Source organism: Marmota marmota, unplaced genomic scaffold, assembly GCF_001458135.2.
Source record: "Marmota marmota marmota unplaced genomic scaffold, marMar, whole genome shotgun sequence".
Taxonomy (NCBI): domain Eukaryota; kingdom Metazoa; phylum Chordata; class Mammalia; order Rodentia; family Sciuridae; genus Marmota; species Marmota marmota.
Window position 1 is genome coordinate 329,026 of NW_026000053.1, and position 17,844 is coordinate 346,869.

The window sequence follows — 17,844 nt, forward strand, 5'->3', positions numbered from 1 at the left end:
TAAGGGTGCTTTATCACTGAGCTACATCCTCAGCCCTTTTTATTTTTAATTTTTTATCTCACTAAGTTGCTGAGGCTGGCCTCTAACTTGAGGCTCTCCTGTCTCAGCCTCCCAAATCACTTGGATTACAAGCATCAGTTACTTTAATGTAAGATTGGACAGTGTCTGCAATAGTCAATGAAATGACTAGACACAGCAATCCTGACAGGGAAGGGAGGCTGGCATATGCAGGGACATTGGCTATTTGGTCTCAGCTGAAACCACCATTGCTACAAATAAATATGTCAGTCATGCATCAGTTACTAATGGAGATACATTCTGAGAAATGCATCATTAGGTAACTTCATTGTCACATTAACACATTAGAGTCCATTTACGCAAACAAAGACAGCTATGACTCTAGGTGATATAATCTTATAAGACCGACATGATATCTGTGGTCCATTGTGGACCAAAAGGTCATTATGTGGCATCTGACAGTACCTATAATTTTTCATGAATGCATATATATTTTTAGGAGAAATGGGACTTGAAGAAGATGTGTCATATATTAATAGATGCCACCTCTGGTGGTAGGATTATGGATTATTTATATTTTCTTTTACAAATTCAAAAATTTTAACACGTTCATTTAATAATTGTTTAGGTGAACACACAAACATATGCACACATTTCAGAGATAGCAAATAGGCAAAAAAGAAAGTGCCCAGGAACCCAGGACCTGAAGGTGCAGGTGGTGACCCCGGCCTCCTGGGCTTAGCCGCCATCTTCTCAGAGCCCACAGCCCAGGAGCTGGGTCTCCCAGAGCACGAGGATGGTGCCTTTCTGGGAACAAAGTCTGTGGAATTTCCTTGTCCTCGCTGTTTTCTGAAGATCCAATTTTACCCCCCTGCCACCTTGCTCCCTCCCTGCGAATCCCACCTCTGGCAGGGGATGGGCCTCCAGGCCAACACCTGGGCATGAGTGCCTTTTATTTTATTTTATTTTATTTTATTTTATTTTAAGTCCCTGATGGCCTTCTTCTCCAGTTACCGACTCTCCCCTCTGTTTCTCCTTTCTCTCCAGGCGGTTCTTCAAGGACATGCCCTACAATGCCCTTGACAAGAAGTCCAACTTAGAGCTCTTGGAGTAAGTGCAGGGCTGCCTCCTGACCCGCCTCCCTTCCTTCCCTCCAGAGCCTCCTTTCCCACTCAGCCCTGGACCAGAGTGGGGTAGTCAGGGCCTTTCTCCTTGTCCCCAAGCCCTGGTACCTCCTCCCGACTAGCCAGAATTCCTGAGCTGGAGGGAAGGAGAGTCAAATGCTGCTTCTGTTTCTGTTTTCATAAAGGAAGTGGGACTTGACCTGTTTTTCCCAAAGCAAATGCAGGAGAATTTAAAGGTGAGAAAATCAAAGGGTGAGGGGCCCAGAAAACCCTTCTTTGTGCAGATACCCTGGGCTAGAAATACAAGGATTGGGCTGGGGATCCTCAAAGAAGCTGGGGCATCTGTGCTGTCTTGAGCCAGGACATAGGACAGCCAAATGTCCCCAGTGGGCCACTTCTGTGGCAGAGAATCAGGATGGGCTGCGCTTGGCTCTAGCCTCCCAAGAGGCAGCCTGAGCCCTGGGAGGCCGACTTTCCTGCCTCCCGCTCAGGGTTAGGGTGCCCCCCCCCGAGACCACTGAGTGTGTTTTGAGGAACAGGTCAGTGTTGCTGTCATGGCAGGAGCCCTGGGGGCATCTTCCAGCATGGGCATCCTCTCAGTGAGACCTAGTGGAAGGACAGGTGCCAGGAGGGGCAGGACCTGGCTCAGCACTGCCAACCTCTCCCCAGCCCAAGCAGTTCCTGAAGATGATCCAGCAGACCTTCCAGCAGTATGCCTCGCTCCGGGAGGAGGAGTGTGTCATGAAGTTCTTCAACACCCTGTTGGGCTTTGCTAACATTGATCAGGAGACCTATCACTGTGAACTTGTTGTAATGACCACCCTCCTTATTCTCTCTGGGCCTGGGTTCTAGGCCTGGCAGGCTAGGGGGCCAGAGAGCTATTCGGGGCCAGGAACAGAATTCAGGCTGCAGGGCCTTGCTGTTACCTGCCTATGGCAGAACTCATGTTAATCCATGTTCCAAGCAGGGAGCTAAATGTTGGCCTCCAGCTGTGGGAGGTGGGCAGGTGGGCAGTTATCCAGAGGTGTGAGCTGTAGAGACAGTGGTCCCTGTCTAGCTTAATGAGCCTTTCTTAGAGTGTCAACACACCTGGTGGCAGAACAGAGGTAACAGTCCCCTCTCTCCTCTATTCCAGCAAGGGTGGAACATTACAGTGGACCTGGTCATTGGCCCCAAAGGCATCCAGCTGACAAGTCAAGATGCAAAGGAAGAGAGCACTGAGGCCACGCCAGCCCCTGGCTCAGGGTCTTAGATTTCCGACTCCTTCTCTGTCCGCCCAATCATTCTTCTTCCCCCGTTCCTGAGAGCAGAGAGCCACGCCCTTGGCGTGAGCTCTGTGGACAGTGTTTGGGGATGGCAGCTTGGGCAGATGGCTCCTTATTGCAGACATAGGTGCAGAGAGAGAGAAAAGGACATGCTTGGCATTCTCCTGGTACAGAGAGAAGAGTAGCTCTGTAAGTGGCAAAGGGAGGCAGTTCTGGGTCCAGTTCTGACTCTACTGCCACCTTGACGTATGACCTTGGGCAAGTCCTGCCCTTCTCCACACCCCATTTTCTCTTCTGAAAGGTGAGGGGCTTGGATTCGATGATCCTTCCAGACTTTCCTCCCTTCATCTGCAGAGAGACTCCCAGTCGCTCCTCCCTCCCCCTCCTGACCCATCTGTATTGCCTGATCCCAGCAATGGGATGCTCTTAAGGCCCCCTTCTTCTCCACAGCCCACTTGCCTGGCTGAGTTCAAGCAGATCAGGTCCATCAGGTGCCTTCCGCTGGAGGAGGGCCAGGCTGTCCTGCAGCTGGGCATTGAAGGCGCACCCCAGGTAAGCCCCTCTGGATACCTGGAGTCTCTTCAGGGGTATCACTATGGGTTAGGATGCCCTTGGGTTGACATGACTGTGGCAAGCAGAAAGCCAGGGCTTTCGTGGCTTTGGGGATCTTGTTAAGAAAACTGCACCCATGCCCTAACAAGGTGCTGGGATGATGGTTCATATTTTTATTTTAATGTCAGGAAAGAAGAGGGGTCTAATATTGACCAAGTGAAAAATGACTTATAGATCCCAGGGACAGGGGGATTTCATGGTGGAAGAATCAGAGACCTCCAACTGCAGAGCATCTATCTCTGCTCTCCCCAGTCTGTCCCTGCTCCACTCTGTTTTCCATTTCTCAGTTTCTGCTTTACATAGGGAGCACCCCACGTGGTACGAGGCATCCTGCTTTCTCACTGGTCTTCCCAGAGCTCAGGGTGGTCAATAAGAGGGAGCACAAGCACTTCCCTGGCAACAGGGAAGGCCAGCAGAGCCCAGAGTAAGTGTGGGTTGGGGTTGGGGGTCCTGCAGCATGGTTGGGGATGGGGGTCCTGCAGCCTCTCAAGCAGCACTAGGAAGTACAGTGTAGCCAAGGCTTGAGGTCTCACCTTTGGCTGGCTTTTTCTCTGCAGTCTTGTCCATCAAAAGCTCATCTCTGGCAGAGGCTGAGAACATGGCTGACCTCATAGATGGTTATTGCTGGCTTCAGGGGGAACATAAAGGCTCTCTCATCATCCATCCCAAGAAAGGTAGGTTTCTCTGAAAGGCACAGTGGACAGCTGCACACTGAGCCAAGCCTGCAGGGCGATGTGGAGGCATAGGGGCGTGGAGCCATTGGCCCTTGAGCAAATACATTCTTCATGGGTGTGAGGAGGCGCTCAAGCAGACCTGCAGGTGCTTCCTGTGGGGCCATCCTGGGTCGCCAGCTACAGACCCTGGTCCTGGACAGCCACCCCTGGTCCTGCTAGTCAGAGCTTCATAGAGGCCAGCTTCTGGAAGAGCTGCATTTGTAGTACTAGGGAGATCAGAGCCATTGCTAGGACATGGGTGGACCTTCCTCGTTTTGGGACCAGGGTCAGCAAATAGGTCTGAGATGGATCACGGGGTGCTGGCAGGAGGAAGCCTACAAGGAGGATTCTGATTCTGGTCCAAGGCCTACATAGCTTCCACCCTGATGCTGAGAGGGACAGAAGGTGGGGAGGGGTCTCCTTGTGGAGCAGTGACAGGCCCTCCATCCATCCCAGACTTTGTGTCCCTGGCTCCAATCTTCCCTCCCCTCCTCTCTCTCCAGAAGGTGAGAAGTGGAACAGCCTGCCCCAGATCCCCACCCTGTGAGTACAGTGGGGAGTTGGAAGGGCCCTGAGCTCAGCCAGTGTGTGCTGGGAGGAGGATGAACAAGCAGGGTGCCCCCACCCCCTCATTTTTGAGAGAACTCTAGACCCTGGCCTTTCCCACAGTGTGTTGTCCTCCCTGCTGCCCCCTGGTGATATCCTGGGAGGATTGCTGCTGAGTCCCATCCCAGGCCCAGGCCATGCCCCAGCTTGTTACAGCCAGGTGGGCTGCTTCTGCTGTCGGGCAGTGGGTGAGGGGGACCAAAGCTCTGGGGGAGCTTTGCAAGCTCTGTGTTCATCTGCCTCCTGCCCTCTCACCTCCTGCAGAAACCTGGAGGTGAGGTGGTCCCACCTCTCAGAAAGCTGCAGCATAGGTAAGCCTGCCCACCCTGCCCACTGCCTGTTCCCACCCTGCCCACGGCCTGTGACCACCTCCCCATGTCTGGTCCCTCTGCCTGCTCTTATGACCATTCCCTTCAAGTTACAGAAAACAACCTTTCCTATCTCTTCTCAGTGCTGGCTTTAAAATATTGCCAGTTTTAATAGTAAGCATATATTGAGTAGTACACACACTGAGTTTATCATAATGAGAGGGGGCCCCAAACAAAATCCACAGACCACATGACTACAGACAGACATTAATTTCTCACAGTTCCAGAGGCTGGCAAGTCCAGGGTCAAGGAACCAGCAAATTCAGGTGACTGCTTTATCACTGCGTGCTCCTGTGGTGCAGAGAGAAGGAACTCTGGTGGCCATTTCTCCTCTTATAAGGACACTAATCTTGTAATGGGGGCTCCAATCCCTGACCTCATCTAATTGCCCTTCCAAGCCGCATATCCTAAAACGATCAAATTGTGAGTTAGGGCTTCGAGACACAAGCACCCAGTTCATAATGGTGTTAAAAGGGTAATAGGTATGTTTGAAGGAGATGGATTTGCCCTAGATAACAAAACAGAGACTTGATCCAAGACACCCCAGGCTCAGGGGCTGCCCCAAAGCCTGGGACAGGAGCCGCAGACTTGCCCAGCTTCCCCCTTCAGCACCCTGACCTCTGGCTGCGCTGGGCTCCAGGTGGGAGCCACACCACAGTTCCTTGCCTGATGAGGCATCTCACTCGTGCGCTGGGCATCCTCCTGTCATTCCAGAGTCAGACATCTATGCAGAGATTCCCAACGAGACCTTGAGATGGCCGGGAGGTAGGTCCTGGACCCCGCCAAAGCGACCAGTCAGGGGTCTGGGAAGTGAAAAGATGAGGACTCCTGGGACACCACCATGGAGCTTCCTGCCCTCCCTTCCTGCTGCCCCAAGTGTGCTCAGGCAGCAGCCAACCCGGGCTCCTGTGGGTTGAAAGCTGAGGTCCTCCCCTGATGGACTGTGTACTTTTGTGTGTCTGTGGGATATGGGGGTTCTAAGAACATGGACCTGGGACCCAGGAAACGGGGTGATGGTTCCTCCATGGATCTGAGACAGTGGAACATTCTAGATCCCCTTTCCCAATCCACCCTGTGCATTTTGGCTGAGGTGTTATGGGGTTCTGGGGCATCAGGGGATGCCAGCTAGTCTGTGTGCCCAGAGGCTGTGTTCTCCATCTGTGCAGGTCCACAGTACGGCATTGCCCACGAGGATGTGGTTCTCAACCATATTCTAGGAGAAGGCTTCTTTGGGAAGGTCTATGAAGAGGTCTACACAAATCACGTGAGTTCCAGACTCTTCCTGACTCTTTGTTCACCTGTCTGGGGGTGAGGCTTTGGTAGGAGAATACACGGAGGCAGGAGGGTGGACTCAGCCAAGTGGGAGTTCGTCCAGGGCACCTCTAGGTGGACAGGCTTCACCTTTTTGGCTATGCTCAGCAAGCCTGGGGAGGGCAGCGCCGGGGTGTGGGCAGGGAAGGAAGGAAACACAGTTTGAAGCCAACTGTAGAGAGAACAGGGCCAGCCAGCCCGCATTTCATGAAGGCCTGGGGTCACCTGCTAACCAGGGCAGATCACGCGGCCCCTCATCTCAGCATCCTGGTCTGCACAGCTGAGCTTGAGCTCTTTGATCTCCAAACCCCATTCTGGTTCTAACCCAGCCTGTTCCAGAATAAAGGGGAAGAAGAGGAAGGGAAGGGGAAAGGGGAGAGAAATGGAAGAAAGGAAGGGGTGGTGTGTCCTGCAGAGGCTAGGTCGCCTGTCCCCTCAGCAGTCGGCAAAGTCCATGGTAAGTCCCTGCTGAGGCCAGAGCGGGAATGGTTTCCTTTGAGCACTAGGCTGGACCAAGCTTCCCTAAACCCTCTTGTTGCAGAAAGGGGAGAAAATCAATGTGGCTGTCAAGACCTGCAAGAAGGACTATACCCTGGATAATAAGGAGAAGTTCATGAGCGAGGCAGGTAAGCACGCCTGGGCGGGGCCCAGACTCCCTGGCCTTCTAAGTTAGAGGAAAGGGGAGGGTTCTCCTCCCGCTTTCCCCCATTCTCCTGTGTGACCTCCTGTTTCCACTTCAGTGATCATGAGGAATCTCGACCACCCCCACATCGTGAAGCTGATCAGCATCATCGAAGAGGAGCCCACCTGAATCATCATGGAACTGTACTCCTATGGGGAGGTGAGCTGGAGGAAGCAGGCCAGGCACCCTGAGGATAGCTGGGACGCCAAGGGAGCAAAGGACACTTCTCCCAGTTTTCTGCTTTCCATACCCAGCAGAAGCAGAGGCCAGGTTGATAGAAGAAGTCACCAGAACATCTTGCTGACTTGGGGTTTGCCCCCAGAGGAAGAGGAGGGTCAGTGGCTGCCAGCAGCCCTGGCACCATGCTGGGGTCCTGACAGCACCTCCCTTCCCACAGCTGGGCCACTATCTAGAGCAAAATAAGAAGTCCCTGAAGGTGCCCACCCTCGTCCTGTATGAGCTGCAGATATGCAAAGCCATGGCCTACCTGGAGAGCATCAGCTGTGTGCACAGGTGGGTACAAGGAGACAGCAGGAAAGCCAAGCCCATTCTTGACCCCAGAGGTAACTGAGGAGCAGGGCCAGAGTCCCACAGGGAGGAGCTGGAGTCCCTTCCTGGGCCTGGGCCCAGCAGCTTAGAGCGCTTGAGCACCTCTACAAAGTGTTTTCTCAGTAAAAAGCCAAAACAGTTGTGTGGGCCTCAGAGAACTGTCACTAGAAGTAGCTCCAGAGCAATTCCAAAGCTCAGTGTCTGACTGTAGCTGAGACCTTCTGCCCCTCCCTTGCAATGCCAGGAAAACTCCTCCCACCCTCTCAGAGCTCCACCTCCTCCATCCAGCCTGCCCACTTATCTGCCAGGGGTTCAGGAAGAGGATCTAGGCTAATAGAGCACCTGGAGATCCTGAGGTTGAGGCCTAGCACCACCCTCATTCCCCAGCCCCTGGGGCTGTGGAGCTGTCCCTTCCCCACCTTGTTCCCATTCCCTGAGAGGAGGCTACTGCCATGGGAACATAGCCCCGGAATATGACCTGGGCACTTACCAGGTTCTTCCCCACCACTGACGTGGCCTGTGTGGCCTTGTGCCTGACCCTATGCAAAGCCACACAGGAAGTATCCATTCATTCAGTGAGTATTATGGAGCTCCTCCTGGGTGCCAGGCACTGTCCTAGGTTCTGGGACAAAGTTGTGACCAAAACAGACAAACCTTGTCCTTGTGAAGCTTATGTCCTAGCATGAGCATCAGGTACACCCTGTCAGTGGCTGTAGGCTAAGGGGGTGGAATTATGGGCTGGGCCCCTTGGGGTACTTAAGCCTGCATGCTTTCAAGTCAGCTTTTTAACAATGGAAGCAGACTTTTGGGAGCAGGGCTGCCTGCGAGAAGCCAACAGGCCCACTGGTTTGGGATGGGGAGCCATGCCAGGACCAAGGCCATCAGTACCAGTAGCTCCTCTAGGAGGCTGGAGCTCAGCTCGCAGGAAGCTACCTGTATGCAACCTCTTCCTGCACTCACCTGCTGGGAACCTTCCTTCAGCTCTCCCACCTGCCCCAGGGTCCTAGGCAGTGCCTCACCCTGGTCTCCACATCCTTCTCTAGGGATATTGCCATCCGAAACATCCTGGTGGCCTCCCCGGAGTGTGTGAAGCTGGGGGACTTTGGCCTTTCTCGATACATTGAGGATGACGAATATTACAAGGGTGAGGGAACTTCTGGCCCCTGCTTTGTCCCTGAAACCAGCATCCCAGAAGGAGCCTACAACTGGGCAGCCCAGACCACGGGCCTCTGAACAGTAGGCTGTTTTTCTGGAAAATTCTAGCCCTTTCTTCCCTTAATAACGCCTGTAAACCTCTTTGCCCAACCCAAGCCTCTGTGACTCGTCTCCCCATCAAATGGATGTCCCCCGAATCCATTAATTTCCACAGCTTCATGACAGCCAGTGACATCTGGATGTTTGGTACAAGGCAATTCAGGAGAGTGTGGAAATGGGCTCAAATTTTGTGTGTGGGTGGACCAAGAGGAGGATGATCCCTAAACCCACAACACCCCATTTCACTGTGGCCACTGAGAAGTCCCAGAGGTGGGGAGGTGGTGGTAGAGTCAGGGGTGACATGAGCCAAGGACTGGCCTAGAAAATCTGGGTTCATCCTCCTGTAAAAGGCTCTGATAAGCATGTACCCCACCAACCAGCTCCAAGGACAAATGTGGGGATGCCTTGGAGGGGAGCTTCAAACACAATACTCAGGTGTTTCATGTAAGGAGAAGCAGGGAGTGGAGAGTGCCTAGCTGGGTTTGAATGGGCAACCTCACAAAACACAGCCCTTCAGGTTACCTGCCAGTTCTCCCACAGCTGACTATAAACCTCATCATTGTTACCCCCATTTTCCAAATAAGGAAACTGAGGCTCAGACCAGTAAGGGGCTTGCCCATGATCATACAGGCAGCAAGGGGTGGTGCCTGCCCTACTACTGTAGCTCCTAACCTTCCCAAGAAGGATCTGGTGGTTCCAACGTGGGCCAGCTCCTGAACCTACAGAATCCAGCCAGCTCCATGTTGAGGGAGTCAGGGAGGGGAAGCCCTGGTTCATGTACCACAGATGTAGTAGGTCATTGGTCCCTTGAGTGGACCACCATGGTGGGTAAGACCCCAGTGGCCATAGAGGGAGTTGCAAGATAACACAGACACTCCCTGCTGAGACCAAGTGCTAATGGCCATAGTGTCCCTGGGGTGCCCACTTCCCAACAGGGTGCCTGACCTTCCCCCTTTGCCCTCAGCCATGTGCATGTGGGAGATCCTGAGCTTTGGGAAGCAGCCTTTCTTCTGGCTGGAAAACAAGGATGTCATCGGGGTGCTGGAGAAAGGGGACCGGCTGCCCAAGCCTGACCTCTGTCCACCTGTCCTTTACACCCTCATGACTCGCTGCTGGGACTATGACCCCAGTGATCGGCCCCACTTCACGGAGCTCGTGTGCAGCCTCAGGTGAGCATGGGCTGGGGAGCTGGCGGGGGTGGGGAGCGTTGGCTGGGTTGCCCCAGAGGCAAGCTGCTGCCGGTGGCACTGAGAGGTTTACAGCTAAGTCAGTGCACTCAGGGGCTCCTCAGGCCTATGCAGCAGGTGGCCCCATTCCCATCTGCTGAATGGAAGAGTTCAGGTTCAAAGTCAGTGACTTGCCCAAGGCAGTGACAGGATGGCCAGGACGTGTACCCAGACCTCCCTTCTGATCATCACTGAGCCACATGACCACATGGAATGAACTGGTCCTTCCATCAGAGGCATGATGAGCATGAGGCACTCGGTACAGAAGCAGCTCCGTCAGGGGCTGAAAGGCTGAGGCCAGGTTCACTGTCAGATACTAGTTCAGAGACAAGGTGAGCCAGGGGAGGCCTTGCTCATCAGGGCATCTCCACCCCAGCCCTGTGCCTTGCTCATGCTGTGCCTAGAAGGTATTTCCTCTATTGGAATAAAAAATGTCTGGTGTAGCCAGACATGGTGGCACACACCTGTATCCCAGCAGCTTGGGAGACTGAGGCAGGAGGAATACAAGTTCAAAGCCAGACTCAGCAACTTAGTGAGACTCTAAGAAACTTAGTGAGACTCCATTTCAAAATAAAATATAAAAAGGGCTGGGGATGTTGCTCATTGGTTAAGCACCCGTTGGGTTCAATCCTTGGTACCAAAAAAAAAAAAAAAAAAAAAAAAAAGATGGCCCAGACACCTATGGTCTGCAGAGTTTGGCTGGAAAACACCTGTCTCCTGAGTGGGATTAGGAGTCTGAGGCCTTATCTTTCTCAGTGCCAAGACACTTGTTCCCTCGGTATTGGAAGGTCATAGGTAAAGGGTGTTGTCCATTTCAGAGGTCCAGGAGTCCCCAGTTTGCTTGGTGGCATGCCTGTCATCAGTGCTCCCAAGGGTGGTCCCCTTCATTAGGCATACTTTAGTAAGGAAATCAGCCAACCTACTCTGTAAAGGCACAGATAGTGAATCTTTGGGGCTTCTGTCAAGTCTGCTCATCTCTGCCTCCACAGCTTCAAAACAGTCATAGACAGTAGTGAATGAATGGGGGTAGCTGGGTTCAATAAGAATTTCAATAAGAAATTCAAAGAAAATTTGAATTTCTCATAATTTTCATGTGTCATAAAATATCATTTTATTTTTTTTCAATTATTAAAAAATGTGTGTGAAATATGATATATCAAGAACTATGTAATGTTTTGAACAGCCAACAATAAAAAATTAAAAAAAATGTGATAACCATTTTTAATTTAAAGACATAGAAAAATAGGTGGGAGACCACATGTGGCCTGTGACCATGGTTTGCTGACCTCTGTTTTAGGAGATCTCTTGCTTAATTGACCTTTAACAACATTAACATGTTGTTAATACTACTCATTGATATCATATAAACATGTTGGCAAATTTTAGTGAGGGCAAGAAAATTACCCCTACAAACTGGCTGGTTGGAGGGCCATCAAGGAGGAGGCTGGGAATGCCCAGGCAGGGGGCAGCAGGGATGACCCTGCATTTGTTTGTGGGGCAGGGTCCCCAACATAGTCTGCAAAACCTCTAGCTTAAAAAGCTTCTCTGGCTGGGTGTGGTATTGCACGCCTGTATTCCTCTCTGGCTGGGTGTGGTATTGCATGCCTGCAATCCTCTCTGGCTGGGTGTGGTATTGCATGCCTGCAATCCTCTCTGGCTGGGTGTGGTATTGCACACCTGTAATCCCCGTGGCTTGGGAGACTGAGGCAGGAGGATTGCAGGTTCAAGGCCTGCCTCAGAAATTAGTGAGGCTCTAAGCAACTTAGCAAGACCTGTCTCAAAATAAAAATTATTTTCCTCCTTCATTGGCTCTCCTGATTAATTCATCTGTGTTGTCCCTCACAAGGAAGATTGAAGAAGCCAGGGAGTTCCAGGAGAAACCATCACACTGGGGGACAGGACTTCAACATATGAACTGAGGGGGACACAAACATTCAGTCTATAATAATGCATAATCTGGACCAAGGTCTTTTCTCATTGTTCCTCCGGCCAGGCATGTGCTGCCCTTTCCCTACGGCCCAATGCAGCTTGTATCTCCATGAAGTTTCTGTGAGTCCATGAGCCCTCAGTGACCTCCTGCTCTGAATGTGGCTATCCATGGCTGGTTTGTCAGGCACTCCCACATACAGGGAGGCTGCACACACAGAGGTCATTAACCCCCCAATTAGCCATAGCCCAGGTGGCAGAGGCCAGCCCCTGTACCTTTGCATCTCTCAGCATGTAATTTGTGCTCAGAAGTGTATGCAAAATTATTTTAATGATAACCTTGTCCACCATTGTTCCTTCATTGTGAATAAGGCTGAGCTACATTCAACCTGATGCTCCCCTTAGTGGGCCAATCCATTCATTATTGGGAGAGATGCAACTGACGCTGCTCTATATCCTCTTTTCCAGCCCAGCTGGCTCAAGTATAGACACCCTCCACAAACCAACCTGCTCGCTCCCAAGCTACAGTTCCATGTAAATGTGTAACCAGGGCTTGGAATGGCCAAGCCCATCCCTTGTCAGGTGTTTCTTGAAATTCCATTCCTGTGCCATTAAGAAGTAGCAGCCATCTGCTCAGACAATGAAGATAGCCGGGTTGACTCTTCTTTGTTTCTTTGTTTGGCTCTTTGATGTGAGTTTGAACTCACATCAAAAGAATAGCAACCCAGTCCTGCCAGACTGTCCTCAGCTAAGCAGACCTTCCTGCAGCCTAGTCTGTCTGTCTGCAGTGTCTGCTGCTTTGTATACCTGCTTGTAGCTCTCTCCCCATGTCCAAGACTTCCCTGGCCTCCTAACCTGAGCAGAGCCTCTGAGAAGTAATCCCAAGGAAATGGGGATGGATGATGTCTCCAGAGAATAGAGTGGACACCTGAGGCTCCCTGCAGAGGTCCTGGCCAGGACCTGGGTAGCCAGTGAAGGGAGAAGCGTTCCATCTGAGCCTTCTCCACCTCTGTCACCACCAACCATGGATCTCACCAAGGCTGTAGATCCCTGACTCAGAACGCCCCTGTCCTGAGTCCTTCTCTTATGTCTGGGTAAGAGGGAGCCTGGTTTCCTCTCTGTCCTTCTCTTTCATCCCCCCCATCAGAGTTGCCATTCAGAACTGGCATATCTCATCCAATAGCAACAATGTCAGTTTACTGATGCTCCTTACAGGGGGCTGCCCCAGGTTTGTGTATCTCCTCCCAAGGAAATGCCCCATGCCTGAGTAAGCCCAACCAAGAACTAACAGATAAATCCCTTTTTTTAAAGAGAGAGAGAGAGACAGAGAGAGAGAGAGAGAGAGAGAGAGAGAGAGAGAGAGAATTTTTTAATATTTATTTTTTAGTTTTCAGTGGACACAACATCTTTGTTTTTATGTGGTGCTGAGGATTGAACTCGGGCCGCACACATGCCAGGCGAGCACGCCACCACTTGAGCCACATCTTCAGCCCCAGATAAATCCTTTATGTGAAAATAAAATGCTTTGATTCAGAAGGTGGAAGCAATGTCCTTAAAAACTAAACATATTTAATATTAAATAGTGTTGTTATTTAAATTTTACATATAACTATATATAATTATTGAAAATTACACACACACACATGCACACACACACAGTTGGCTATCCATATTCATGTGTTCTGTATCTATGGATTCAACCAACCAGGAATCAAAAATATTAACATAGGAAAAAAATCTCATCTATACTGGATATGTACAGACTTTTTTCTTGCCATTCCCCTAAAATTACTGTAAGCCAGCTATTTGTATAGCACTTACATTACATTAGATGGCAAAAGCAATCTAGAGATGATTTAAAGCATACTGGGAGATATATGTACATTACATGCAAATACCATGGCAGTTTGCTCAAGGGAACTGGAGCATCTGCAGATTTGGGGTATCTACAGGGTGTCCTGGAATGAATCCCCCTTGAATATGGAAGGACAACTATGTGTGTGAGAATTTACTTACCCATGGACTAATCATATCTGTCAATTTGTAACATGACTATGAAACATAACTGTTTGGAAAAGGGCCCGAGGGAGGAGTCATGGTCTCAATAGCAGCCTGCTTGGACTCTGTGTGTGCAGAATACCACATGGCAGATGAGAGGCCATGATGCTCCACCAGGTGTCTCCAACAGAGCCAAGGAAATGCCACACCACATTCTTCAGCAACTCTGAGAGAGCAAGTCTGTGTCCCCCATGATGCTCTTGTATCACTTCTTTATGCCCCTGTTTGTAGCAGCTGATTGTCCACCCCCCTGCCTTGTCCTGTGCCTTGTGCTTCTTTGCTTCTCCTTAATAGGTCCCTGAGGGTCTGTGTCCAGCTCCCTTACGCTCACCAGCCCTATGGAGTACCCATCTCCCGTTAACTTGCTGCATACCCCACCTCTCCACCGGCACAATGTCTTCAAGCTCCACAGCATGTGGGTAAGAGGGCACTGCATGCTGAGTCCCAGCCTGGACTGAGGAGGCTGCTGGAGAGGGGTGGCCTGGGATACTAGGAACCCCACATCCTCAGCCTCAGGGGGTGCCCTCCATGCTTCTGTGTGCCAGTCAAGTCATCGAGGTATTCTGTGACTCTTCCCTTTGCAAATATATCAAAGTTGGGATGAAGTTAGGCTCTGCTCCAGGGGACACCAGCTGGACACCAGCTGGAACTGCCCTTGTCCACACTGGTGCTGTGGCAAATGATGTAAAATTCTCTTCCTTTTCTGAGCCCCAGAGGCAGGGTGCAGTGCAGTAGTGTGGAGGCTGGTGGGTGGAGTGCAGAAAGGCCTGGTGGTGCTGGAGAATAAAAGACCCTGGAGGTTCTGCCCTACTCTGCCATCCTGCCTGATTGCTAAATCTCTCCTCCATCAGAGGAAAGGCTTCCTGGCAGCTGCTTCTACTGCTGCTGCTTTTGTAAAGGTGTTGCTGGGTGGGAAGGAGCTTAGGGGGTATTGTGGTTACAGGCTCATGAACTGCTAGAGAGGGGGCTAAGCCACCTCCCCAGTGATCTCTATGTCATTAGTGACTGTGAGACACTGAGTGCTTTGTGGAATATCTGTTGATTGTCAGATCTTATGTAGCAAAACCATCTTTGCTTGAAAGCAGATGCTCACTTGCCACCAATCATCTCCTTTAATGCAATGACCTCTTGCCATTTGTTGCTGTGAAATCTTGACATATTTTATCAAACTGGGTTACAAAACAGGCTAAACTCATTATTTGAGCTCTAACTTGTATATATGTCTGATATTTCAGGCTCAAGATATATGTCTCTAAAATTTGGGGGCAAGGGAATATGTGTTTATCATAACAGATTTGGAAATTTTGGGCAAGTATGTTGACATATATCTGTACTCTTGTTCTTTATTTAGTAAAAATTTGAATGCCCATGGTAGCTTCAAATTCCAGGCAGTGAGATCTGTTGTGAAATAAATTTTCCCCAACCTACCTCATTTTTCTCTCTCACATTAATTTAAACAATTTCTGTCTTTTCATATGCATAACAATAATAAAACTATGGTTCTAAGCATGTACTATAATTTAGGCAGTATGCAGTTTCTCTACCCTTCTGCCCTCGACTCTTTATCCATAATTAATTAAGTTTTAGGGAGCTTTACTTTAAAAATTGTGCTTTTAGAAAGAAGCTGTTTTGTATACGTGAGGGGCTGCGTGGCCTTTGTCTAAGCCCTGCTCCACTGGGAGGATTTTGTTCTGTTCCATAAAGACAGACTGTGCCACAGGAAAAAAAGACCTTTTGTGTCAGAGGTTTAGAAGTAATTGCCAAGAAAAAAAAATCTGCCTGCAAGAACATAATGAGCACTTCTTTAATCAAACAAAAAAAGATTAAAAATATAGATCAGAAACACTGAGAAAATTCTCCCCCAGGCAAAGCGCTGACAAGGTCCCCTGCAAGGCATTTGGAAACATTAAAGGAAAGCTCAGAGATGGTAACAACAATTTTCCTCCTGACTAGCCCCAATGGCCTGGCTCATCTGGGAGCCTGTGGGATGCCGCAGAGTCAGGATGGCAGCATCTCCTTCCCAGAGTCTTCGAAAGTCAGTACTGAAATTCCACAGGCCACAGTGCGCTGGTGCACTCGCGGGCGCTGTCCAGGGTGCTGAAGGAGGAACAATTGGTTTTGCTTTCAAGGAGCTTACAGTCAGAAGGAGCAGGTCAAGTGCAGGCTCACGGGTAATGTGAGCCAGAAAGTTGTGGCGCCCACGAAGCAGGTGTTCAGAGGGGAGAGTGACTCCTGCCTGCTGCTGGCTTTCAGCTGGTACCTGAAGGATGGAAAAAATTTGGACTGGAAGAAACTGGAATGTAGGGATGGAAGAGGCAGGGGCAAGTGGGGTGGTGTTTGAGCAAGGAAGGGTATATATGGAGTGGGGGGGACGAGGCTGGCAGGTGTCGTGGCTCATGAACATCATTTTAAAAGACAAAGGGAGTGTTAACTGTCCATGACCTGGGAAGAATACCTAGAGTGTATTTCAGAAAAACCAGCCTAGAGATTCAAGGTTGTAAAGGCTCTCATTTTTTTCCTTTGGTCTTACTATGAAATTGAAAGACTCGTTCTGTTGAGTCTTCTAATATTGGTTCGTTAAAGTTTTTGCTAAGACTAAGCTTGGAACACACAAAGCATGAAAGTGGTGGCATTTGTAAAATTATACTGTATTTTCTGGACTCCAGTAACTGATATTTTCTGCATTGAATCTTTCTCAGTCTGTGTATTTTTTTTCTTACACCTAGATATTCTTACCTCTGTATATAGAACCTCAGGCACTTAGTTCCTTTTTATCACTATTTGTCAATAGCCTGGGGCAGCCATACCATTGTGTTTACAGGTATTGACACTTAACCAAGGATATTTGTGGCCTCAAAATTTGTTCATTTTGGAGTATCAGATCTAGGCTTCAATTGCTTAATGAGTACTTATTCCTTTTTGTGTGGCTATAACAAAATACCTGAGGCTGGATACTTTATAGAGAAGAGGGGTTTGTTTAGCTCATAGTTTCAGAGATCCAAGAATAAGACACTGACCTGTGCTTAGCTCTGGTGAAAGCCTTCTGGCTACATCACAGTCTGATGGATGGCATCACGGTGGGAGCACATATAGGAAGGAGAGATCACATTGCAATACAGAAAACAAGATCCCAAGAGGGATAAATTTTTCATAGCAGTCCCTTCTCTCAAGAATTAATGCACTCCTTCCACACCTGGCCCACTCCCATGAGAGAACATTAAACCATTTGTAAGAGTGGCACCCCTGCAGCCTAGTTATGTCCCACCTGGCCCCATTTCTTTTGGAGGTTCCAACACCTTGGCACTGCCACATGGAACCCAGCCTCCATTCAGCACATGAACCTCTGGGGGGCAAACAATACCCAAACCATAGCACTCTGTCTCTGTTAAGTAGATTATATATTCAGCAATCTCAGGGTTGTAAAATACCCTTACATCCTGAAATCTGTTTTCTTTTAAAAAGGTCTAGCTCAGTGATCCTCAGCTGAGGTGTTTTGCTTCTGTGGGGACACTTGGCAATGTCTGGAGTCATGTTTGTCCCAGTGGGGAGGGGTGCAGGTACCTAGAGAGTGGAGGCCAGAGGCTGCTTTGCATCCTACAAGGAAATTTCCTTGAAATAAAGGATTGATTGTCTGGCCCCAATACTGGCCTAACTGTTGTTTAATGATCCCCGTGAGAAAAGGAACATCTCCTATTTTAAAATAACTATTCTCCCAGCACCCAGTTCTATGCCTGCTTCATAGTATTGCTTAATGAGTATGTACTGAATAGATCATTGAATAAGGAATATTTTAGCAAAAAAAGCTAACTTGTAGGGAAGGTATTATTAGAAATCAAGATTGGTAACTGAAGCTAAATGAACTCTAGTTAAACTGTCCCAATAAGCTGTTTTTAGACTATACTGTAATATTCAAGTTTATTTTATAGGGTGTACTGGGAAAACTATTTTGAGAGGTTTGGCAGGGATTGTAGCTTTCTAAAAGTATATAGAGTTTTTTTAGAATTTCTTTACATAATTTGTGTGTGCACTGGCCACTTTGAGGGAAAGGAACTGTTTTAGTTCATTTTGTACTGCTGTAACAGGACACTGGAGATGTGATGTATGATTAACAGAGATCGATCTTTTACAGTTC

The 17,844-nt window shown here is 49.5% G+C and overlaps 1 pseudogene; it reads left to right on the forward strand.

Moving 5' to 3' along the window:
* LOC107161029 overlaps positions 1–17,844 on the forward strand; it is a 49,869-nt pseudogene that overhangs the window by 25,304 nt on the left and 6,721 nt on the right.